This window comes from Oryctolagus cuniculus, chromosome 14 (assembly GCF_964237555.1).
Source record: "Oryctolagus cuniculus chromosome 14, mOryCun1.1, whole genome shotgun sequence".
NCBI classification, from domain to species: Eukaryota; Metazoa; Chordata; class Mammalia; order Lagomorpha; family Leporidae; genus Oryctolagus; species Oryctolagus cuniculus.
In genome coordinates this window covers 53,986,567-54,014,205 of record NC_091445.1, presented here as the reverse complement: position 1 = coordinate 54,014,205, position 27,639 = coordinate 53,986,567, and the positions used below count along the sequence as shown (strand labels likewise).

General features: G+C 34.6%; 1 protein-coding gene across 1 annotated transcript in view; it reads left to right on the top strand.

Annotated features, from left to right (window-relative positions):
• Window positions 1-8,463: 8,463 nt before the first annotated feature.
• The window catches only part of CDH9 (cadherin 9), a 148,987-nt gene continuing 129,811 nt past the window's right edge, over window positions 8,464-27,639 (top strand). The window contains exon 1 of the mRNA XM_002714092.5: window positions 8,464-8,864. The gene's annotated coding sequence lies outside the window, so the exon portion shown is untranslated. The remainder of the gene's footprint in view (window positions 8,865-27,639) is intronic.

The window sequence follows — 27,639 nt, the reverse complement described above, 5'->3', positions numbered from 1 at the left end:
AGGTTTTTTAACATGACAATACAGGTTACAGAAAATTATGACAGGTGGCAAATATCAGTGCCTGTACTGGAAAAAAAGTGATAAATAAGAAGGGCAGGATAAGTAAGAGCAAGGTGGACCAAGTACTGTTCAACTTAAAAAAGGAAAAAAATGCACATTTTTACATTTGTAGAGTATCCATGATGAAAAGCCATATAAACTATTATTTCATATATTATATTATATTATATTATATGTAATAAATATGTAATCCGGTCAAGGAGGTTGACCACCTGCCCCACAACTCCAGAATGGGCTCTCCTTACCTACCCCAGTTAAACCCAATTCCAGGTCACAGTGGTTGTCCTGGTAAGACCTCATTCATAAACAAACAACATGCATATATTATATATTATCTCATATATTTGAAATTATAATTATGCATGACTTTAGTTACTTCATAAAATTATGGTACTAGCAATAGCCTTTTCTTCATTTTTAAGTGACTGCTTTTTTATGATTTAATTTTCTAATATTCAATGTGTAAGATCATAATAAAGCTATTTTAAATTTAAGGGAAAACAGATGAGTGTCAAGTTTCCATCATGTCTGAAACTTATATTAAGCAAAAAATGAATTATTTATTCATGAATTGCTCTGTGATTTGCAAGGTACTTACAAATTTAAAAGATGAATAAAACTCAAAGAGATTTAAAAAGTATTTTCTTTAGGTGTCAGTGTCATTTTGGTGGTAGCATATTATTTTTAGATACTTATCAAACTAGTATGATGTGGAAAACATTTGTAATTATTTCCAGAACAATACCCATGAACCAGAAAAACATTTTAAAATATGTTTAATATAAGTTATTCAAAAATATTGAAAATTTGGCATTGCATGAATAAATAATTCTTGGAAAATTATAAATTAACTTGCTCTTCTAATCTAATTACTTACCATATTTTACTGTGTTCTACATAACATTTAAAAATATTTTTAATAAAGATACACATTTTAGGTATCTACTGGAAAGAAACTTCAAGCATGAGAAATCTATTGAGGGGTCTCCCGGTATTGAACTTACTATTGACTATCAGTGCCCTCATTGTATTACACACTGCTACTGAAGTGGCAGTCAAAGGAGATTTTATACCGCAGTGGTTAAGAGAAAGAACACTGAGCTTAAACTAAAATCTTTTCTACTTCTGGTTGTATCAATTGCCTGAGTGGATTTTGATAAATAATCTCACTGCATGTTTTTCACTTTGTATCAAGGAAAACCAAAATCTCCCTTGCAGAGTTATTTTAAGGAATAACATTTATTTTTAAACTTGGAATTATTAATGCAAGTATTATGTAACCAAAGCCAGTGTTACTATTATAATTGATGGTATTATTGGTAGTAGTTGTGGTGGAATAGCAACAGTAGGAATAGTAATAGTACTGATCACAATAGCATTCAGAAGATAAGCAGATGCTACTACAATCTATCCAAGTTTTGCACGGTTTATGCACATGCAAGGCAGACTTCAAAGATTCTGTCAACTTATTACATTTTCATCTTCAGGATAAGGCTTGGATATGCTTGCAATGGGGCTTGCTACTATGAAGTAAAACGTGTAACTGAGAACCATAACTGATTCTGAAATTATTTTTCTGCTTCATTATTTGACAGATGGGGCACTCCATACACCAAGATTTCAAAGATCTTAGAGACTGCTCAATATTTCATTTCCATATACCACAAACTAAAATAATATAAATCCCCTTTACTTTTTCTCACCTTTCTCTAAGAAAGTACTGTTCATGGGTCAGTGTTATGGCTCAGTGGGTTCAAAGCCATCACCTAGGATACCAGCTGCCCAAATTGGAGTACTAGTTTGAATCCTCACTGTTGTGCTTCCAATCCAGCTCCCTATTAATGTACCTGGGAAACCGGAGGAAGATGGTTGGAGTGCTTAGGCCCCTGCTACCATATATGAAGTATACATGGAGTTCCAGACCCTTGGCTTCAGCCTGAACCAATCCAGGCTCTTGCAGTTATTTAGGAAGTGAACCAGAAGGTGAAAGATCTCTCTCTCTTTCTTCTGTGTCTCCCTCTTTCTGTTGCACTGCCTTGAAAATAAATTAATATGTAAATACATATTTTAAACAAAGAAAGTGTTATTCACTACAGGCATTGTATGTGTAGTCATGAAGGAGTAGAACAAGAGACCATGCAAGGGAGGTGGTTCAATATAAAAGGAACATTGAGATAAATCTAAATAGAAAAATTAGATCTCAGTTTGGTGTCAACCCCTGAAAACAGTATAAGTGTTGAAGGATCTAAAAGAAAGAAGTGCTGGCATCAGATTGCAGACAGAGCAATGTAAATGTAGAAATCAGAATAGCAAGATCAGGATTTCAAAAAAAAAAAAATACCTTGGGGTTCATGCTGGTTTTGTCTATTAGGAGTCTACATACTAAACTATAGATTACAAAAAAAGAGTAGTGGGGTAGTAAAGCCACAATATGACTGTGAAACAAAGGGTATGTACAAAAACAAATATTATAAGTTGAAAATCTGTAAATGATTTCAGTTCCTTGTGTTTGTATATCTCAAAAAAGAAACACTTGAGCTAGGTACAAAGATGATACTCTAGAAAAGCATCATCACCATAGAAAAGGGCAACAGATCTTTACAAGTGGCTTATATAAAACCACATGCATGAAAGGAACATGCACTCCTATGATTTAGTACATCACAGAAATCTATGTGGCAATCATAAAAGATATGTGGAGATGCAGTAGTCTTTTAGACTGATCCAGTATCCTTCTACTGAATCAGTTACTTTTTGATCCACCTTGACATTATAAATGAAGAAAATCCATCAAAATTCAGAAGATATTAAGATTTTCTTCTTCTTCTTAGTGGGAAATACGATGTGCTACAGCCAAAGCAGGAAAACAAATGATCATTTAAACTGAGAAAATCAAGGACAGACGTGGGTCAGTGTGGATCAGGTAAGTGGTTGCTGAGCTTCTTAAGAATGATTCCAGTAGTGGCTATAAACAAACAAAAAATTAAAAATTGTGTTTAAAAGATACTGCATGAATTGGCTTAAATTAATAAAAATTAGTAATGATGTGATGATTAAATGATTGCATCAAGGAGGATCATGAATGATGATAGAAAACTTGGAGAAAGAAGAAAAGAAACATGATACAACAGTGACAAGATAGGGAATTATCTATCCAAATACAGGCACTGTTGTATGATCTGAGGGAGAAAATACATCTTTCATGTGAAAAATGAGAAAAGGGGAACATCTCGGACAAAATCCAGTCTTGGATTAGAACAGAATGATCAAAGAACAAAGTATGGTCCAAGAAATATCTAACACTAACAAGAATGTTGTGATGTCAGTTACCAGTGGACATAACTGAGTTTACTATATTCTAATCAGTTGTTCTTAAGACTTATTTATTTATTTGAAAGGCAGAGTTACACAGAGAGAGAAGGAGAGACAGACAGAGGCAGAGACAGAGAGAGAGAGATAGAGAGAGAGAGAGAGGTCTTCCATCCGTTGTTTCACTCCCTGATTGGCTGCAATGGCCAGAGCTGCACCAATCCAAAGCCAGGAGCTGCTTCTGAGTCTCCCACAGGAGTGCAGGGACCCAAGGACTTGGGCCATTTTCTACTGCTTTCTCAGGCCATAGCAGAGAGCTGGATTGGAAGTGAAGCAGCTAGAACTCAAATCGGTGGTCATAAGGGATGCTGGCACTGCAGGCGGCGGCTTTACCCGCTGTGCCACAGTTTCGGCCTTCTAATCAGTTTTAAGGAAACTACAAGTCATGTAAATTTTTGTATGTTTATTTATTTTATTTTTTGTATAGAAAGCTTTTATTTAATAAATATAAATTTAATAAGTACAGCTTTTGGATCATAGTGGTTCTTCCCCTCATACCTGCTCTTGAACCCCTAAACCATTCCACCTCATACTCCCTCTCCCATCTCATTCTTCATTAAAATTCATTTTAATTATATTTATACACAGAATATCAACTCTAAGTAATGATTTCAACAGTTTGCATCCACACAGACACACAAAGTATAAAGTACTGTTTGAAACTAGTTTTACCATTAATTCTCATAGTACCACACATTAAGGACAGAGATCCTACATAGGGAACAAGTGCACGGTGACTCCTGTTGTTGATTTAACAATTGACACTCTTATTTATGATGTCAATGATCACCTGAGGCTATTGTCATGAGCTACCTAGGCTGTGGAAGCCTCTTGAGTCCACAAACTCCGACATTATTTAGACAAGGCCATGGTCAAAGTGGAAGTTCTCTCTTCCCTTCAGAGAAAGCTACCTCCTTCTTTGGAGGCCCCTTCTTTCCACCAGGATCTCATTCACAGAGATCTTTCATGTAGGTCATATTTTTTGCCACAGTGTCTTTGGTATCCATGCCTGAAATGCTCTCAAAACCTTTTTAGCCAGATCTGAATGCTTTAAGGGCTGATTCTGAGATCAGAGTGCTGTTTAGGGCAATTGTCATTCTATGAGTCTGTTGTGTGTCCTTTTTCCCATGTTGGATCATTCTCTTCTTTTTAATTCTATCAATTATTATTGGCAGACACTTTGCAAGTCATGTAATATTAAGAATCATAGTTATTATAGATGATTAGAGAACCTTAAACTCCTGTGAGGGCCTGATGTAAGAAGAGATATGAAAAATGATAAAATTAAAACATCATTTCTTAAGGAATAGTTGGAATTTATAACTTTTATTAAATACCTGAATACAGTTTAATTCTTAAGATGTTGGAATAAACCCTTAGTGTTGAGGTCTGAATAAATATATTTATAATAGTTGCATTCAAATGGAATTGTACAAATAATTTTGGTTTCAATTGTGAACTGAACAAGTCTTAGATTCCAAGGTGAGTACTTTCATGCATTGCATAGGGGGCTTCTGTCTCAAGCTTCTCCCACTACAATTCTTTTTTGGGCCTATATTAATGCTGCAGGACCAACTGCATGCTTAAAAAAATTCACTACAGTATGACATTTATTTTATTGATTAACTTATTCTTTATATTTTCTATATCAATTACAAGATAAAATAGCAATGTCTGATTTTTACGTATTTCATTCTCAATAAATTTCAAAACAATTATTATATAAGAATATTATTTATAGTAATAATATGAAAAATTAGAATTTTCTGATTTCAGTGATACATCAATTGTTTTGAACAATATTAAATAGATGGAGTACTCAAATATACAGGTGCATTTTATTCAACGAAGTAAAGAACAATTAGGGGCAGGCATTGTGAGGCAGCTGGTTAAGCCACCTCTTTCAATGTCAGCATCCTATATGAGATCTGGTTTGAACTCTGGATGCTCCACTTCTCATCCAACTCATTGTTAATGCTCCTAGGAAACTAGCAGAAAATGGCTCAAGTATTTGCCATCCATGTAAGAGACCTGAATGGAGTTCAGGTTCCTGGCTTCAGTGTGGCCCAGCCCAGACTGTTGTAACCACTTAGAAAGTGAACCAATAGATGGACGATATCTCCTTCTCTCTTTATGTCTCTCTCTCTCTCTTTCTCCTCTCTCTCTCTTTCTTTCTGTAAATCTTCCCTTTGAATCAATAAACAAGTCTTTAAAAAAGGAAGAAAGAAGAAAAAATTACAATGTTTTTGCACCAAAATAATACCTTTGACATAACAAAGAATTTTTAAAAGTTTATTCAAACAGTCTTAAAAGTAATACTTCAGGGGCTGACGCTGTGGCGTAGCTGGTAAAGCTGCCACCTGCAGTGCCAGCATACTATATGGGCACTGGTTCAATACCTGGCTGCTCCACTTCCAATCCAGCTCTCTGCTATGTAATAGAAAAGCAGTGGAGCATGGCCCTCGGCTTCTGTCTCTCTGTATCTCTGCCTTTCAAATAAATAAATAAATAAATCTTTTAAAAAATAAAAAGGTAATATTTAAATAATAGTTTATACATACTTCTAATGAATTTTATAACTAAATACTTAAGAAGTGAAAATGTATCCCAGTACCATAAACAATGATGATGATCCATATTTTTGTGCAAACCTACTTGCTAAGTGTCCATCTTTTTTTTTATATGACAGGTGAGTTACAGACAGTGAGAGAGAAAAAGACAGAGAGAAAGGTCTTCCCTCTGTTGGTTCACTCCCCAAATGGCCGGTGCTGTGCGGATCCAAAGCCAGGAGTCAGGTGCTTCTTCCTGGTTTCCCATGCAGGTGCAGGGGCCAAGCACTTGAGTCATCCTCCACTGCCCTCCTGGGCCACAGCGGAGAGCTGGACTGGACAAGGAGCAACTAGGACTAGAACCCGGTGCCCATATGGGATGCTGGCACCGCAGGTAGAGGATTAACCAAGTAAGCCACGGCGCCAGCCCCTAAGTATCCATCTTACTTACTTTAAATAAATAAAAAAAAAAAAAAAAACAAAACAAAAAAAAACACCTATTTTTAAAGATTTGACAGGCAGAGTGAAAAAGAGAGAAGGAAAGAAAGGCAGAAAGATAGATCTACCATTCACTGGTTCATTTCCTACACAGCCAGGCTGAAATCAGAAATTCAAAACTCCATCCAGGTCTCCCACATGAATACCAGGAGCCCAAGTACCTGATCTATCCTCCACTGCTTTCTCAAGCACATTAACAAGGAGCTTGATAGGAAAAAGAGCATCAGAGACTTGAACTGGCACTCCAAAATGGGATACTGCTTTCCAATCGGTGGCTTGATTTGCTGTGTCACAATGCCAGCTCCTTAAAGACTAATTTTATGTGATCTAGATTGCTACTTTTATTTGAGATTTCTAAGAATCTACATGTGAGATAAAATATTTTTCAACAATTGCTTATGTCTGCTGTTTTCAAATTGTTCTATCACAAATGAGAGAAAGAGACCCCTGAGTCAGTAATCATTTTTTTACATGGCAACACCAGTGTTTCCCCATTTCCTAGGTTTAGTAAAAATAACTTCAAATTGGGTAATAGAATGCTCTGTTGGAATGTGGATTTCACACAGGACAGTCTTTCCTTTCAGTTGGGTTTCAGTGGGAAGTTAAATATACGCAACATTAGGCATTCAAAGCTTTTATGCATGAATACTTACCTTAAATTCTGATAAAATATTTTCCTTCGTTCCTTTTTCCCACTTTATATATGTTACTTTGTTTGGTGTTAAGAGAAGCTTCTATAATGTATACGTACATTTAAAGGAACACATATACCTCAAAGTAATAAATCCAAAGAGTCTGTGGGTTTTAAATTGGGTGTCTTTGCCTCAAGAAAACAGGTGTGGCCTCCAGGAAGGATTTGCTAAGCTTTCTTAACCACTTGAATCTATGCAGCCCTGGGAATACGCATATTTTTTTCCTCTTTTCTCTCCCTTCAGTTGTAGGTGAACAAAATGAAAATAACGTTTTTTTTTTTCCACACCTCCTACACTTCAAATCTACAATTAGTTTAAAACTATTCCCTCCAGGTTCAATCATTAGGCATTAATAGTATCATTTTTATTTCCTATTGTCATATTTCAACTTTTCATTTTTCCAAATGTGAAGTTTCTCCATGAAGTGTGGATAACAGAGCTGCCTATCTAAGCTTGTGCATTATGAAAATTCATTTTAAAAAAAGGAAAACAAATGTTTGGGAAATGCAACTTTACATAACCTCCCCCCAAAAGTCACTTTTCCTTTGAAGCATCAAATAAGATATTGATATTTGTTGGCAGATAAGCTATTAGCTTACTGTGACTTAACGAGCCGTTATAAAGTGAGCCATATTCCCACCGTGCATTTCTACACAACCATTCCTAGAACTCCTTTTCAGAAGGATTTATCTAGCAATCAATATCTTCCTTATTGTGCCATTTCCAGAAGTACTAAAGAGAGTTCTCCTCTGAAACAGGGTTGACTCTGCTTTCGTTTACCCTTTTTAAGAGCTATACAATGCAGCAGGGACTCTAACAGGTGGATCATGTAGTTTTTGTGATGTGGCTATGATCACATTATTTTTGGACATTTTCAAAGAAAGTGAAAATCTCTTTTACATTATCAAGTAAGAAGCTTAGCACTCTAGAAATTTGAAATTATACTTGAAATCATATTTTTTTCCTGAAAAAATAGCATGCGTGTCATGATGACAATGCTTTAAAAATTTTAAAGTTACTGCTTTTAAAAGATCAGTTTGGATTATAAACTCATAAGAGGCACAGATAAAAATCAGTCATTAATAATGATGAATGTATTTGGATAAACTTGGGATTCTGGCATTGAATTGAAAAAGGTGAGTATTCTGCAGGGACTACACAAAATTCCATCTGAGCAACAGCACTCTCCATGTGATATATATTTTCTACAGATGATTTACAGGTTACAGACATGCTGTGACCTTTCTTTCCCAAATTGAAAACAGACTAAGCAGAACTGATTAACCTGCACTAACAACACTGGGTTATTTTCTCATAAGGGGGTCTTTGACAAAGCTCTCCTCTCTGAGCCCTCCCACTTAATTTGCTTGCAAATCACTGAGCCCAGAGAGGTCTTCAAGTCCCCCACCCCAAACCTGAAGCCCCGCAGCGCCATCAACGGCAATATCTTCCTATTTGAGGGACGTCTCTTATTAATCAGAAACGCTGAATGGAAACCAATCAGATAGAGAGTTCCTTTGGCTTCAGCTCCCTGCCTGTCTGAGTTAAAAGTGATGCTGGAGAGAGAGGCACACTGAGATGCATGAAGATTCAGCTGCGAAGATACTATAAAAAGAGGAGAGAAGGAATGAGGCGGAATCAACAACGGAATTGTCAGTGGTGAGCCGGACTAAACTCAGTTCCATTGCTAAACAAGGTAAAGGCTATTTACTTTGCTCGACAATATAAGCTATTACATTTTTGCTTCTTTATAATGAAATAGTATAAATACTGCTTTTCTCCTAGTTGTTATATTTTGCTCTCTCTCTTTCTCTCCCTCTCTTTCAAAATTTGGAAGCAGGTAAGAATATATTTGGCAGCATTTGAATGCAATATCTAAATGCTCAATGACTAGACATGCAACATTTGCTTCTTATTTTACTTTTACAAAACTGATACCTACCCAAGCTCTTTTTCTATTCCTCAAATTTGCAGAGGACTATATACAAAAATGCTGTATACAAAAATAACACTGAACTTCAAATTCCACTAGTTGACTCTAATGGCTTGGAATTATTCACATATACTTTTATAAATATGTAATGTTATTGTATTAAACGGACTTGTACTTTTGTCATAACTTTTTTAAATGAATTGAGTAAAAATCATAAAAAGAAGGTCTCTTTATAAGTTAATAAAAAGTGATTTATTTATTTTCAATATTGAAAATGAAATAAGACATGAACCAAATATCATGTATATAGCTGGATTTGGCATGTGAGAATTAAGGTATTAACTTCACCTGGTAAAGCAGGTTTTGTGTTTCTCAGGTAAACATTCTGAATGTGTAAGTCTGTTAGTTCTAATTGCAGTCTGTTTCCTGGGTAAATACATATTAATATGACAAAGATTGAAGGAAACCACAGGAAAGGGAGAGCTTCAGGAGCAAGATTATCGTTTCTAAAATTTGAAGTGACATGGAAAATGCACTGATATGATGGGGCAATATTTTGTTTTTTCAAATGCACCTTCAATATAATCATTCACATCAACTCAGTTTTTGCAAGCAATAATTTCAAAACAAGACTTGATGAATTTTAAGGATAAAGCTATCAAAATTCTGTGGAATTTTTAGTTAAATACTGTTAGCAAGGTAAGGTTCTCAAAATCTGTCTTAAATGACAAATGTGCAAAGTTATCAATAGTCATAGATAAGTTTACATTTATTTGTATGATCAACTTTTGCGGGAATATAATGGAGCAGAAACTTGTGCTGTTTTGGAGTTTTGCTGTCATTTAATATTTTTAGGTTGCAGATATATGAGATTCCAAATAAATTTATTTTAAACAAGATTTCTGAAATCTATATGGCATGAAGAATGATTGATTTTGTGACATCAAGATATTGATAACTTTTGTGTAACAGGAAGGAATCCTCTTTTGGGGGACCTTTGCCTTATCTATGAAATTGGTACAGCTCCCATCTTCAGCCACTGCTGATTAAGAATGAATCTGATTATTCAATGTTCTTAATTTGGGAAAAAGCCAGCGTTCAAGAGAGGTTGGATCCTATTTTCAGATTCATACACTGCTACATCACCTAGGCAATGCTAAGTCAAGTATGGAATGTGTCTGTGTAACTATGCAACTGGTTAATACAGGTTTTAATAGTTAATCTTTTGGTAGGTAAAGAAAATGAAATAACATTCTTTTCCAGCACTTGGCATCAAACAACTTGGAGATAACAGGGCCAGTGTGCATGTATACTGTTGCTACCAAATATATTATGGGTTAAACTGAAGTTTTCTCAAATGAAGGATACAGAAATAAGTATATACATGCAATAGATATAGGTAGACATGTTGATATGTTAGCATGTTTATACTTATTGCTTCTAAAAGTGACAAAATTTAAGACAAAGTATGTGTTATGAGCAAATCTAATTCCTGAAATAATAAATTCTTTAGAGACAGAAGATAGTAATAATAATCAGTTTAAATGTAATTCATTAATTTGAAATCTGATAAATTTGGTAGTTCTTGTAAGGTAAATTTCATATTAATAATATTGTTTTCTAGAATGGAAACACGATTTTCCTTTAGTTTACTATTTTGATGTTTAAATATTTAAAATGGTATATATAATTATGTGACCATGACTACATTCTTTTCAGTATTGAAGTCTGTTGTAGCCTTTTCTTTTGTGTAAAAGATCATAATATCAAAGTTGATTTTGAAATTACATTTTTAAATGTTACATTGCCTCAACTTGAGAGAGTGTGTGTTGGATCAGAAGCTTTTCTGAATGTCACCTTGCATGGGGAGATTTAATCTGGTATTTTCCTGTAACCCCTATACACACAGAGCTTAGCCAATGCAGTTTCCTTACATGGTACATACACCAAGTGAGAATTAAAAATAATAAGAATTATAGGCTTAGTTTTTCTATTGATTTATCTCTTTTGGGGTAACAACAATGATACTCCTTCACCACAACATGTTTAAAATCTGTGAGTTTTAGAATACTTTGGAGAATGTTTAAATGTATAAAATATATAAAATATTTGATAATGTGGAAATATATAATAAGCAACAAATTGTAATATAAGGGAAAATTTAATTTAACTATGCATGTAACTGTGTCATGAATAAACATTGGCTCTTACTTGATTAACATTGGTATAGATGCTTCAGGACAACTGATCATAGTTTGCTGTATTATTTAAAAGTAATATTGGTCATTGAAATGCAAATTTAGATATTAATGTAGAAGTGACATTGCATTTGAAAAAAAGTATCTTTATGCTTTTAACTTCAATATCAATACACACTGCGGAGTGAGTTTGGTTATTGATGAAGTAATTTGAAACAAAAACTCTGGTTAGATTCTTTGGTATTTTACTTCTTGTAAAAACTTGTTAAAGTTAGATTTTGTTAAGGAAGAAACAGTACCAAAAGAACATGGGTTATATATGACTTTTTTTGTTTGTTTTTATTTCATGCTAACTTCACCAATACGATGACTTTGGTTGTGGAACATGACATGTTTCCTAAGATAAAGAAATTTCTTTCTCTACATATTACATATTTCTTTACAGAAATGACTTGTCTGTTTATATACATTCTAAACAATGTTTTAATATTGATGACATTATCTTATTTAGAAATTTTAGAACTTAACTACTCTAATTCTATACATGAGAAGTAGGCTTAGGATGATCATGATTTATATCCAAGGCTGTCAAATTGTTCATGAAAAACTAGCCATGCCAATGGAAATGCAACATGTTAATTTATGAAAATAAGATTAGGAAGATAGATTAGACAGTCAGATGAGATGGATAAATGATAGATAGATAGATAGAAAGAAAGAAAGAAAGAAAGAAAGAAAGAAAGAAAGAAATAGATAGATAGATATGGGTAGATAACAGTGACTCCCAGGTGGTTTAAATATCCTACAAAAGTTTTTCACTTAAGAGGCACTTCAGTTTCTCTGCCTAGAACTACCATATCCACATTATTAAAGGATGTAAGGAGCATACAGTGAGAAGAGTATCTTTATATTACTTTAATACCTTTCCATAACAGTCCTAACATATTAATGTACTTATCACTAAATTTAGCATTACTAAGAGCTGATCTTATAGTCACATTACAAATGCAAACCGCCTGAATGAAAGTTCAATCTCTGGAATGTAACCAAGAAATTTCGTATTAGCATTACTAAGAAACATATCTCTAAATGTAAGTCATGATAATGGAGCTTACTGATACAGAGGGAAAATGGAAACATTAGGAGGTATTGTTTGTGTTAATCGCTCTCTCTGTGTGTGAAAGGACAGCTGTATATTTTCTTAAAGTCAAATGCAAGTGTTTTCATTTTGTTTTCTATTAATTTTAATTGAATAGAACATTATAGATCAGTTGAAGGAAGAGATGAAAACTCTCTTCTATTTAAGTTAATAAGTAAGGGAGTTCTTGATTTTTCTAATTAATAAATGAAACATTAGCATGGAATTATTTCATAGGAATGGATTGACTTGTCTGCTCCCCATGTCAATTTTGGGGATTTGGCTCTACAGTCCTGAAGAGCATGAATGACTTCATTTTATTATTTATTCAAAATACATATTTCAAGTTATAATATAAATGGTGGTAACTAATAGTTCTCGAATATTGAGTATAAAAGTTTAATATGTTCTTAAATATTTTGAAAGAAGACTCCATCTGCAAAACCTATTTTGGAGTATACTGTACTTGCCAGAATTTACGTATTATTAATAGAGTACCCAATGCAGAATGGATTTTTCCTCATATTTAGTTGAACATGACATTGGAAATTCACAAAAAAACAAGAAGCAATTTTTACAGGAAGGCAGCATAATGGAAGACACAACAAACAATGTGTAAACCAAAGTGTAGTCCAGGCAAATGGGTACCAATATTCACCTTCATGATTCAAAGACATGATATAAAATGCATTTATTTCATACAATTGAGACATTGGAGCAAAAAGTTCTTAAAGGAAGATTTCCCCCAGAAGGTCAAGCAAATTTATTTTTATAATTTCCTTTTTTTTCTACCAGAGACAAATACTGTAATAGATTCATAAGGTAGCAAAATATTATTTCAAAATAACATATATAAAAACTCAAATATATTTATCACTTTACTGATAATTAAGCCATATATAAAACATCCAGAAAACATCACATTACAGAGTAACATCTGCATATCAATATCTTCATCTTGGACACTTGTGTCTCCATTTATATTTCTTTGTGTCTGTCTCTATAGATATGACCATGTGTTGGTATGTGTAATTGTTCTTAAAATACCAATGGACATAGAAAATAATAGCACAATATGCTATTTCAGTGTACAGATTGTTTATAGCTTTTATTACAAAAGTAAAACTTACAGTAGAAAACTTTAATCAGGAAACTATAGGTATCATATGAACAAATGAAAAAATAGCATAAGCAATTTTTAATTTTTGGAAAAAAGTTAAATTCAATATAGTTGATTTGGATTGGATAATTTTTGATTAGGGGAAATTTGACTTTAATATTTGAAAACTGTAGATGGAAATGATGGTTTTCTAGTGAACATTCATCACTCTTGAAGACCTCATGAAAACGCATTATCCTTACCCACTTTTATGGTATGTGGGAAACCAATTATATAAACAGGAATCATGATGTGATTTCAAATAATATTGAGACACAAATTAAGCTAATATTATCAGAAAACAAAATGCTTGTAATTTTACATTTGTTATGTATAACACAAAGCTAGTGTAAAACATGGCAGAAATTTAAATTACTTATTTGGCCAGTTTTCATTACCTGAGGGATAGATCAGGTACTTAATATTTGTTGTATTAGTAAATAAATTAAAATTTGCTTGATGGCAAATTTGTTTTTATTAAAATATGATAATGAGATTCAATATCACACTTTGCTTTACATTTAATAATATAGATATAATAGTAAGCATTTTATTACTGCTTCTCCTATATTAATATTATTTTATTAACACATTGCATTGACCAAGCAGATATTGGAATAGGTTTAATTGTTGGAAAATAATTTTCTATCCTTTCCATATCTTAACAGCTCATTTAGATGATGTAATATTTTCAATATGGATTCAATTGTTAATTGTTTTTGGATACAAAAGCACAGAGTAAGATTCAGATTTGTATTTCTGAGAATACATGCTCTTCTAAGAACTATATCATTAATTACATTATCAAAATAATATGTGTGTTCTTGCATACATTTCATGATCATGTGACTTTATGTTTTGTTTAGAATTCAGATCACTGATAGAATACTGGTCAATGAATAATATTATTACACCTTCAACAAATATAATTTTCTTTATAGTTAAAATTACCTTTAATCAGTTTAAAATAGGGATTCAAATATTTTTAAATATTGCATTAAATTTGAATACACATTAAAATGATTTGAACAATGCTGTCTCTCTATATATTTTGTATATACAAACAGATATATAAACTTATACGAGATGGTTCGAAATCACTGTTTTGTGGCCATTGTTAGACTTGATTTTTAAATAGCTAAACTGGTAAATTTTTTTTATTAAAAGAAAAGAATGTGCCAACTTAGGGAATCTTTTACAATTTAGGAAAATTGTATATTTTTGAAGTAAGTAAATTTCAGAAGATTCAATGAACTTATTAGTATTTAGACACAGACATGAATATTGAAATCAACCAAAACTAAATGATAGAATGGAGACAAAATATTGATGGTTTCCATAGCAGACTAAGCAGAAGAGCCACATAACTTTTTCCATTTAATAATGATACCATTGTGAACATTTATTTATCCCCACCTTTGTTGCATGCAAGCTTGATGCTTGACAAGTGATGCACTGGCTTTGGGATTGCTGTAACCCTTTGTTTAAAAATGAGCCCAGTCATCTTTATTTTACTTAGGAATAAACTGTGTTTATTAAGGCATTACATTGAAATTGATCTTTAAACAAAGTCAGAGAGTAACATATTATTCCAGAGTATAAATGCTACATGTGTCATGGATTATATTTCAATGAATAAACTTATCAGTTGCACTTCATCAAATTACAAGAAAATGTAGGCAAACAGTCAAGAGAAAAGAGTGTGAAGAAATACTAACCCAGACTGATTATTCTACAGTATCCCTGACAACTTTAGATATATTTTGTTCATTAAAATATTGATTTGAAAGCAGATTTTGGAAAACAAGTAAATGTTTATCATGATAAAACTCTACACATATTCATACAGTGCAGAGGATCTCTATAATTATTTTCAGAAATTATCACTACACATTTTAACTAGAATTGAAGTTGAAGGCAATTTTTCCAAATGTAATGATTTGATGTTTTATTTTTCTTTCTCAGTTTTGACTTGTGTCATCCAGAACAAATTTGGAAAATCATTTTTACTGATCTTCATTGTGAAAAGTTTAAGCAACTTGCTGAAAGTAAAATATTTCAACCAATTTTGACATATAGAAAAGAAACCATATGTTAAGAATTTAGAAGATATTTTTCAGTTTTTAGCATGTGATTCAAAATACTCTCAATATCAAGTATCAACAATATACATAAAACTATAGGTATATATTTGCACTTATGAATATATAATGAATTACTGAGTTACTGTTTCTAACGCTATGCTAGGTCACATGTTTTTTGATAGAAGTGCTGTATGTATTTTCTCCATTAAATATAATTATACAGAGAAATCCACCTCATCTTCTATCATTTATTTAGTTTTTGCAGTAATAATTATTTGGTGGCCAGAATATAGTTCACATAAATTGTACATTGTCTGCTGCTTCCTAGCAAATAGAGCACACATATGCAGTCATTCGTGGAAAGCTGATGGATATACCCATGCAATGAGTGTGATGACTTATTTCTCCTGCTGCTTTGTCCCCTTAGATTTGCTTACCTTCACACAGCTTTCACTCTGCAGCTTCTTCTGTTTGCCTTGCTGCTTTCCCAGTATCATTCTTCCCCATGCCCCTTCCCCTGCACTTCTAAGATAGAGTATTTTTATTTTTTAGATTTATTTCATTATTTACTTAAAAGGCAGAGACAAAGAGAGAGAGGAGAAGGAAAAAGAAGAGGAGGAGGAGGGGGAGAGAAGGAGCGAGTAAGCTTTGCCTCATAATGGGTTAAGCCAGAGTGCAAGGCTGGCATCCATATTGGAGTGTCAGTTGAAGTCTTGACTACTCTAGTTCAAATGCAACGCCTTGCTAATATGCCTGGGAAAGCAGTGGAAGGTGTTCTGTTTCTCCCTCTTCCTCTGTCACTCTGCCTCAGAAATGAAAACTAACAAATCTGAGAGAGATAGAAGTTATCCATTCACTGACTGCCTCCTCAGATGAGCCCAACAGCCAGATCTGGGCCAGCTTGAAAGTAAGAAACAGGAGCTCCATCCCAGTCTCCCACATCTTCCACTGCCTCCAGGAGCACTAACAGGAAGCTGCACTGGAAATGAAGAGGCTGGGACTCTAATAGGCACTCTGAGGTGTGATACCAGCACCTCAAGCAGTGAGTTAACTAGCTGGGACATAACACCAGCCCCTAACCTAGAATATATTTAACTACAGATATTCATCCTTTTTAAATTTGGCTTTCATTTTGGGAGATGATTTAGTTAACTGCCACAGAAAAAGTGACTTCTCTCTGACAATGGGAAATTTCATAAATGTGAGAACTAATAAAATTGGTCAACATATTTATTCCATGGCAACTTTTAGAAACTTTTCTTCTGCTGTAACTCTTCCTACTTTCACTTTCTAACCCATTGGCAATGGGGTTTGTGGGAATGGAACACTCCAAGGTCAGATTGTATCAAGAAGAACTAAGTAGAAAAGGAACAAATTAACACAGGAGAGGCTGACTTCATGTTCAGAAATCCAGCCCAGCATGTATATTTCTGCAGGGGATTTTGGAAACTCATTCAGAAAAACTGGGACTTCAAAAGCTAAAGTCAGCCTTTTATACTTCCTACTTCTCAAGAGGGATGAGAGGATACAAATTGGCAAAATATTTTTTATTGGCTTCTTGGTCTCAGAAGCCCCATGCTTTATGTATCCAACATTTCAATTTAAGATGGTTTTGTGTCTGTTGCTTCGTGGTAGGAACATGATCATACAGTCTCCAGGTAGAATCAAAAGGAACCCCAGGGACATCACTTCTGTGCTGTGATAGCCTCAGAGCATGTGGGCTTGTGGAGAAATCCATTCAGAACCCTGTGTGAGTCCTTCCTCTTCCTTTCCTCTAAAATCACAGTGGGAAGAGGGCCTTTAGATTGTTTATAATGATAATAATCCATTAATCTGTTGGTTGTTTGTATCATTTCTTTTACATTTGAATTTACTTCTTATTTCTTGAAAGAGAAAGGGAGGGAGAAAGAGAGAAAAAATTTCCAACCATTGATTCACTCCCCCAAATACCCACAATGGCCAGGCTATAAACCCTTAATAAACTCAATCAAGGTCTCCAATGCAGGGCCTTGGATCAGAAGGAACCTGGCATTGGGAACTAGTGCCAGTACTTGAATCCAGCCACTCGAATATGGCAAGTGGGAGTCTTATCCAAACACCTGTGTTACTCGCTATCTTGAATTAATTCAATTTTTAAACTGATTCTCTGAAGGGAAGAGAGAACTTCCACTTTGACTGCGACCTTGTCTAAATATGATCAGAGTCGGTGAACTCAAAAGGCTTCCATAGCCTTGGCAACTCATGACAAGAGCCTAGGGTGATTACTGATGCCATAAACAAGAGTGTCAATTTGTTAAGTCAACAACAGGAGTCGCTGTGCACTTACTCCTCGTGTAGGATCTTTGTCCTTAGTGTGCTGTACATTGTGATTTAATGCTATAACTAGTACTCAAACAGTATTTTTCACTTTGTGTTGCTATGTGGGTGCAAACTGATTAATCTTTATTAATATATGCTAAACTGATCTTCTGTATATAAAAAGAATTGAAAATGAACCTTGATGTGAATGTAAGTGGGGAGGGAGAGGGAAAGGGAAGGGTTGCCGGTGGGAGGGAAGTTATGGGGGGGAGCCATTGTAATCCATAAGCTGTACTTTGGAAATTTATATTCATTAAATAAAAGTTAAAAATAAAAAATAAAAAAAAATTTGCTAATATTATGATAGACAAATCACATAATTAAAAAACTGATATACAAAAATTCTACACATATATAGGTAGCAAGTAATGATTCAAATACATTTATATATTCTATAAGGATCAAATCATGGCAAAACACAACTATCTCCTCAGTCATAATTCCTTCATGGTGAAACATTCAAGGCCTACTTTTTTAAATAGAATCTACAGTACATTATTACCATCTATGCTCACACTATTGTGCAAATGACCTTCAGAACTTCTTTCTCTGATCTGACTATAATTGCTTTTGAGCACCTGATGTGTGGCAGGCACAATACTGTAGCACAGCTGCATCTGCTGTGCTGAGACCAACTTCACATGGAGGCCATTGTTGCTTCTAGAGAACTCCAGTTTATTGGACATCACTTTTCTGCCATTGTAACAAAAGACCTCTGCACCTTCCTCCTCCTCCACTTCCTCCTCTTTTTCTTTCCTTCTCTCTCTCTGTCTCTGCCTCTCTCCCTATCTCCTTCTAGTCCCTATAGCTGGGGATAATCCAATAGCACTGATTTTCTCCCCAATATCATTAAATGAATCCAAAGAAAATTACAACCAGTCTATATTTTTCTTTTTATCATAAACATCCTACATTACTTCAGTCTTACAATTAGTAGTATTTTACAGTTCTTTCTACTCCTCTATTTACTCTGTGTGAAGTGAATTCTACTTTGACATTGACCCTACAATTGAAATCAGTTATCATAATATGAAACAAATGACTTGCAATAGGTAACATTAAAAGCTACTTTTCATTGCAAAAATTAAAAGAAAAATAAGAAAGAAAGGAGGAAGAAGGGTGGGAATTAACATTATTACCTTAAAACAGTATATATGAAATAAATAAAATATGTTCCCTTTATGTAAATAAATTCTAAAATTTAAAAAATCTACCTTTGAAATGAAATATCATATTCTCATCACTCTTCACTTCTAAAAGATGTACCTAGAAAAATGTATTTATTATTTAATGATCTGTTTTAAGCTTAAATATTGACAAATTCTAAGACACATAATGTTTGACACATCTGACCTTGATTTTCACTGTCTATTCGTGGGAGTACTCTTATCCAAACAATAAAACCTCTTTATTGTATTACTTTAATAATAAATGTTTAATCATTCAACTAGCCAACAATTCTTTCAATTACTAAAACACTCTATACAATGTAATTATGTAAATTAAGAATCTGTCCAAGTAATTCTTCCCTTACCCTTAGCAAGGCATTATCACATCCAGAAACAAAATATTACTCTTCAGCTTTGATATCAAGTTTTTGAATTTAGTTTTACCCTCTATATTACTTTTCTGCTCTATTTTCAATCTTAAAAATATAGTATCTCATTATATCTATAAACCAGTACTATCATTTTGGTATGAAATGTTTGAAGAGTTGAATTTTCTCAAAGAACACTTTCAAAATCATTGTAGTCAAGACAGATCCAGATTTGCACTTCCATCTCCATACCTTTTTTTTTTTAAGGATTTATTTATTTATTTGAAAGGCAGAGTTACAGAGAGGCAGATGCAGAGAGAAAGAGAGGTCTTCCATCTGCTGATTTACTCCCTAAATGACTGCAATGGCCTGAGACAGCCAATCTGAAGCCAGGAGCCAGGTATCCCATGCAGGTGCAGGCGCCTAGCATTTGGGCCATCTTGTACTGCTTTCCCATGCCATAGCAGAGAGCTGGATCAGAAGTGGAGCATCCAGGACTCAAATTAACCCCCATATGGGACGCTGGCACTGCACATGGTGGCTTTACCTGCTACGCCACAGCACCTGCCCTTCCATACCGTTTTTTAATATTTTCCCCAATCTCATTTTCCATTACCCTCCTATTTATTTATTTATTTATTGGACAGGCAGAGATAGACAGTGAGAGAGAGAGAGAGAGGCAGAGAGAGAAAGGTCTTCCTTTTTCCGTTGGTTCACCCCCTAAGTGGCTGCTACAGCCGACACATTGCGCTGATCTGAAGCCAGGAGCCCGGTGCTTCCTCCTGGTCTTCCATGCGGGTGCAAGGCCTAAGGACCTGGGCCATCCTCCACTGCACTCCCGGGCCATAGCAGAGAGCTGGACTGGAAGAGGAGCAACCGGGACAGAATCCGGCGTCCCGACCAGGACTAGAACCTGGAGTGCTAGTGCCATAGGCGGAGGGTTAGTCTAGTGAGGTGCGGTGCCGGCCTCCGTTACCCTCCTATTAATAGCATCTATCCACTACTAAATAGTATATCATGCCATATGAAATAGATTCTCAATTCAGCAAGTAGGCCCTGAATTTTTTTTTTACAAATAATTTATTTATTTTAAAGCCAGAGTTTATATAGAATGGAGGGAAGAGAGCGAGAGCAAGAGCAAGAGAATTAGTTTTTCCCAGCCATGGTTCATTCCCCAAATGGTTGTAATGGCTGAAGCTGGACTGGTCCAAAGCCCAGAGCTTCTGGGTCTTCCATGTGGGTGCAGGGGCCCAAGGACTTGACCCATCTTGCTGTTTTAAAAATCAGGCTCATCAGCAGTGAGCTGACTTAGAAGTGGATCAGCCCATGCCCATATGGAATGCAGGCATTGCAGGTGGTACCTTTACCCACTATGCCTCAAGGGATTTTAGTTTCCATTTAAAATATTGGACATTTCTTGGTCACAAAACAATTCAGAGTACTGCCTTAAAATGTGCATTGTATAGTGTCAGGCATTTGTCAACACAGTTAAGACTCCACTTAAAATATGTGTGTTCCATTTCAGAATGCCTGTTGAAGTCCCAGCTCTGCTCTCCATTCCAGCTTCCTACTTGTGTATAACCTTGGGGAACAGCAGATGACGGCACACATATATGGGCCCCAGTCACACACATAGAGACCCAGGTTGAATTCCTAACTCATAGCTTTGTCCTGACACAGCCCTGTGTGTTACGGTTATTTGGGAAGAAAACCAGTGGGTAGAAGAAATTAATTCTCATTCCCATTCTCTGTCTCTCTATCTCTGTCTCTGCTTCTCTCCCTCATTAATTATTTTTTTTAAAGTTGATTATTTAAAATAAAAACTGATGATAAAAATGACAAGTATATATTTCAGTTTCCCAAACTTTCTGAAATCTATGATAAAAAACATCATATTTGTGATTAAATATGAGTTTCCTGGAAGAAAGTCCACAGTTTTAATGACACTAATGCAGAGCTTTCCTATTCCCCCAAAAGATATGGACTGCTTAATGATTTGAAAATTAAATTGTTGAAGCTTAACATAACTTTATCAGATTAACAACAGAAGAGCACTGGGATGATAATGGGAGTAAACCCACTATCTCTTTCTAGCTTCTACACTCTGTTTTGTTAGAAGTTTATCTTTGCTTCTGGGTACAAATTTTCTCGTATAAAAAAAGTGTACATAGGCACCCTAAGTTCATTGTCCAGTACATATGTGAATAAAAAAAGTCACAAAGAAGTACAAACATAGGACAATTAAAAACTTTAAAATATAAAAAAGATTATAGCCCTAGCTGCCCAATATGGTATTATGAGGAAACACAAGGTGGCTTGTATAAAAATTGTTATTTTTACTTTTACAAAGAATGCTATTTCTTAGGTTCATTATGCCTGGGTAAAGGGTACTGGGACATAACATATGTAAAACGTACTAGAAAGAACTAGATGAACTCAATGACCATTTTTATTGTTCTTGAAATGAGAAAATATAGGGCTCGACGCTGTATCTCAGTAGGTTAATCCTCTGCCTGTTGCGCCAGACTCCCAAATGGGCACTGATTCTAGTCCAGGCTGCTCCTCTTCTGATCTTGTTCTCTGCTATGGCCTGGGAAAGCAATAGAAGATGGCTCAGACATTAGGGCTCCTGCTCCCATGTGGGAGATCTGGAAGAAGCTCCTGACTCCTGGCTTCAGATTTGTTCAGCTCCAGCCATTGCGGCCATCTGTGGAGTGAAGCAGCAGATGGGAGACCTCTCTCTCTCTCTCTCTCTCTCACTGGCTATAACTAATCTCGTAGAAATAAATAAAATCTTAAAAAAAGAAATATAAGTCAGGAGAAAGTTTAAATATCAACATATTCATATGGTTCCTAAAGTTATATAATATGAAATGGGAATATTTTATATTTGAATTTTTTATAATTTATACTGTTTTTATAATTTGTTTACTTTTTATAATCTTTTTAAAATTATATAAAGTGAGAAAATTTCATGTATTTCATGCATACAGATTGGAGCAGGGTGATACTTCCCACCCCACTCTTCCTCCCTCTACCTTTATTTTAATTGATATAATGACATATTTTCAGTTTATTTTATAATAATAAGCTCTACCTTCCACTAAGTATTCAACAAATAGTAAGAAAAACTGTTTTAATTTTATACTATCTTAAAATTAGTACATATTATTTAAATTATATATAGACTATTACAAAGTTGATTGCTTGAAATTTAAATGAGTGTTGGTCATGAATGAAAATCTTTTAAATCAATGGGAGTAAAGTTTTACAGTAACACACAACATTGCATAGTTTAATGCCAGGTATTTAACTTTCTGTTTCCATCATTTTTATGATTTCTCCTTTTTTTATTTTGAATTATATTAATGACTATAAAGTAAGTGCCATCCTTCCCTTTAAAATGTATAGAGTTATAAAGATGGTTTATTTGTATGAAGACTTTATTATGCTTTGAAAAATATAACTAAAAAATGATAAATGTTTATGTAATATTCACTGAAATTAACCTTTATTTTATAATTGTGGTAATGTTAATTATGCCTAAGCCTTATAAAATTGGCTAATAATATAAAATGCATGGAATATTACAATTTACATTGGTTATTAAATTTGTTCTAAGTCAGGTGTTACTGCCAAATATTTACTAAATTTTTCTGTGCATGAGTCATTTTTCTGGGCACTGAGATTATAGAAGGAATGCAATATAGGAGTTTTTGATCATAAGGAGATGTTTTCTAGAGAAGTGATACAAATAATAAGTTAATTAGGCATCCATGAGCACTGTAGAAACAGATGATGTCAAAGGTGATTACAGGAGTGGGTGGAGCTTCATGAGGTGATAGCTGAAAAATGATTTGCTTTCAGTTGTAATGGAGAGAAGATATGAGGAACATTATTTTAGGTAGAAGACATTAAGGTGCAAACACCGTAATGTGTTCACAACGTTTGTTTATTTAATGACTTAACTTGGTTATAAATAGTTTTATTTTTAAATATCATATTGTTATTTTTATTAGACATATGTAAAATGAGTGAGTGAAATTTGAACTGAATATTTTCTATTATTCATAATAGTGTTTTATTAATAACCTACATAATTAGCTCTTTTGTTACTACATTAAATTAGTGGTCTGAACCCACGAACTTTGTACATGTATTTCATGAATAGTTATATATTTTTATTAATTTTACTGTTTATCTCATATTGAAGATTTCACACAACCACTACAAAATATTAAAAATGAGTATCATTGTGGCTTTCCAATACAAAAGTTGCACTTTGTAAATTCACATTTATTAAATAATAAAAAAAATGAGTATCCAAATGCAGTTTTCATGTTTCTCCTAGTTGTTATTAAAAAAAAAAAAAAAAACTCAAAGTGGTTTAGGCATGATGTGTGATGTTATTCTTAAGATTATATATATTGATAGAGCTCTATTTCTATATTGTTACCTAGTGAAAGAAACATTTAAATCTTACAACTCTCTAGAACACAGAATTTGCAACAGGAATGAGCACCTTTACTCTGAACGTTGAAGGAGGTTTATCCTTCTCAGAAGCTCAAAAGACCCCAATATCTCATGCTGACATATGTCAATGTCGTATGTCAAATGTCACCAGAGATTGACTCCCTGTCCTTTGTGAGTCTATCTTACACATAAACACTATGGGTGCCACAAGAAAAAAAAATTAATTATTGACCGTAGTTCTACATCCAAGGATGTGTTTTCTTGCAGGGTTCCTTCTCATCATTGTTTATTACATTGTGCTTACTGTTTTTTCTTTAATTTTTATTTTTATTAGACAGGTAGAGTTATAGACAGTGAGAGAGAGACAGAGAGAAAGGTCTTCTTTCTGTTGGTTTACTCCCCTAATGGCCGCTAGGGCCAGCGCTGCGCCGATCCGAAGCCAGGAGCCGGGTGCTTCCTCCTGGTCTCCCATGCGGGTGCAGGGGCACAAGCACTTGGGCCATCCTTCACTGCCCTCGCGGGCCACAGCAGAGAGCTGGATTGGAAGAGGAGCAACCAGGACTAGTACCCGGCACTCCAACCAGGACTAAAACCCAGGTGCCAGTGCCGCAGGTGGAGGATCAGCCAAGTGAGCCGCAATGCTGACCGTGCTTACTGTTATTTTTTGTGCTTCTCATTTCCCCTCTTACTGACTTCTTTTGATGCTGTCCACTTAAGTTTTCTGGTGTAATTGTATTTTCTTAAAGATTTATTTTTATTTATTTGAAAGACAGAGTTACAGAGAGGTAGAGACAGAGAGAGATGTCTTCCATCGCTGGTTCACTCCCCAGTTGGCCACAAAAGAGCTTCTTCCGGGTCTCACACGAGGGTGCAGGGGACCAAGGACTTGGGCCATCTTCTACTACTTTCCCAGGCCATAGCAGAAAGCTGCATCGAAATTGGAGCAGCTGGGTCTCGAACCAGCGCCCATATGGGAAGCCAGCACTTCGGGGCATGGCTTTAACCCACTGTGCCATAGCACTGGCCCCTGTTGTATTGGATTAATACAACTTATGTCTCATTGTACTACATTCCAGATATCCCTTTTGTTGGTACCTGTTTTTTTGTTAATCCTAAGTGATCACCCAGTCTCAACCTCTTTTGAACCCCTTGATCTAAAATACATTTACTAAAATCAAACAAACAAACAAAAAAATTGGGTGCTTGTGACTGAACTGGTGGAACATACTTCTTTAAAAATAGTTGTCAGCAAGAAACTCAATGTATATGGATAATTCTGCATCACTTGTGCAAAATTAGCAATCAAAATAATAAAATGATTTCCCCAAAAATCACATAGGTAATATGCTTCATATCCTACAAAATCAGCTACCTATTTCTGGCTAAAATATTACAAGACAAAAATAAGGCCAATTTGGGATTTGTTTATTCTATAAATATTTAATAGATGTTTTCAACAAGGAAAAAGAACATTGCGTTTTGAGTGTATCATGCTTTGCTAAATTGCTCCTTAGGCAAGTTATGCATTGCTTAATTATCAAACTGATTTTTATGCCATATTTGAAATGATTTGATATTCATGACTTTGGACCAATGCTAATTCTGTACCTCCGAACATCCTCTATCACACTTATGAACTTAAATGGGCTTGCTCTGGTTTACTTAATAATAAAAGTATAGAATCTGGAAAATGCTAGCTTTTTCTCCTAATTCGAACATAATATGAAATAATTTATTATATCTTCCAAATCTCAGTTTTCTCAAATAAAAATATAGATAATTATGATTGTTGGGATTGTTGTCAATGGTTATATTAACATATTATTATAGATACTTGGCCGGTGCCGCCACGGCTCAATAGGCTAATCCTCCACCTGCGGCGCCAGCTCACTGGGTTCTAGTCCCGGTCAGGGCGCTGGATTCTGTCCTGGTTGCCCCTCTTCCAGGCCAGCTCTCTGCTGTGGCCAGGGAGTGCAGTGGAGGATGACCCAAGTGCTTGGGCCCTACACCCCATGGGAGTCCAGGAGAAGCACCTGGCTCCTGGTTTAGGATCAGCGTGGTGCACTGGCTGCAGCGCGCCTGCTGCGGTGGCCATTGGAGGGTGAACCAACGGCAAAGGAAGACATTTCTCTCTGTCTCTCTCTCTCACTGTCCACTCTGCCTGTCAAAAAAAAAAAAAAACAACAACAACATATTATTATAGATACTTAAATATTAACTTGTGTTTCTTATTTTTAACTATTAATTTACAATGCACTCAAACTGTAAGTTAGAACTTCAGAGAAGTTCACTGCTGCTTTTGACAAAAATAGTAACAACATTCCTTACATGTCTCATAAGTCTTCCTTGCCAAGACTTTTAAAATAAGGTACAGAATGAAAAATAATTCTGCCTCCAAATAATTGATGGAAAAAATGCTTTTGAACTATGGTGTAATTTTACTTGATCGGGTAGTATGTTTCCTGAATGTAAATTGCTCTGGCTTTTAAAAATACTGTATTATCAGGACAGGCACTGAGCCTACTTGTTAGGAAATAAAATGGAGTGGCTGCATCATCAGAGAGTTCGGATTTAAGTTAAAAATCTCCTGATTCCTGCTTCCTGCTAATTCTGGGAGGCAAAAAGTGATGTCTGAAGTAGCTGATTCATGCCACCACAAGAGAGAACTGGCATGAGAGCTTCAAACTGGCTCTACACGAGGCTTTGTAGTCATCTGGGCAGTAAGTAAATCAGCAGATGAGACCTCTCTATATATGTTGTGTTCTCTCATTCTCTCTGGCTTTCAAACAATAAAATAAAATAAAATAAAATGAAGTATGTAATAGCTCTAAAAATTATTATAATGTCTGCCCTGATTTATGTGTTTTTTTTTTTAAATGAAAAAGTTAATCCTATAAAATATGATCTCTCTGTTGGAGATTTTTAAATTCATAGAAGAGTGATTCAATAAAGTCGAGGATTACTTTAACAAGAAGGAACCCAAATGACATTTTATGTAACTAACTTTACAGGTAAGGGTAAGTAAGACTGAAAAATACTTTGAAATCATGTTGGGCAAAAAAAAAAAAAAACAAAAGGAAAATCCAGATTTCCTGGAATAGATAGCATGATTAAGAATGTCATGTAGATATGAATTTTTAATATCTACAAAATATTTATTTAACTCATAATTTTTTACTTTTAAAGTGTGGCATTATGTTTATAATGAGGAACAAAAATTAAAGCAAAAGTGAATGCCGTTTAATTCACCTCAGTGGTTGAGCCTAACTTATTCCAAAAACATTACTGCTAGAATAGAATGAGTCAGCTGAACCTCCTACGTTGAAAAGGAAGAAGTGAGTCATGCCAAGTGCTTATGCAGTCTCCAAGAACTAAAGTGGGCTTGAGTAACTGGTTTCCATACTACACATGGTGGAAGTACACTCCAATATGATATGGAAGACAGTGCAATGGACAGGAGTCCAAAGACTAGCCAGGAGGAGCTTTTATATAGTTAACACTGTAGGTCTTAATTCCTTCATTTAAAAAATGATGGAGACAGCCTAAAAAATGTCTAAGGACTTTTCCATTTTAAAGTTCTTTGAATATTTG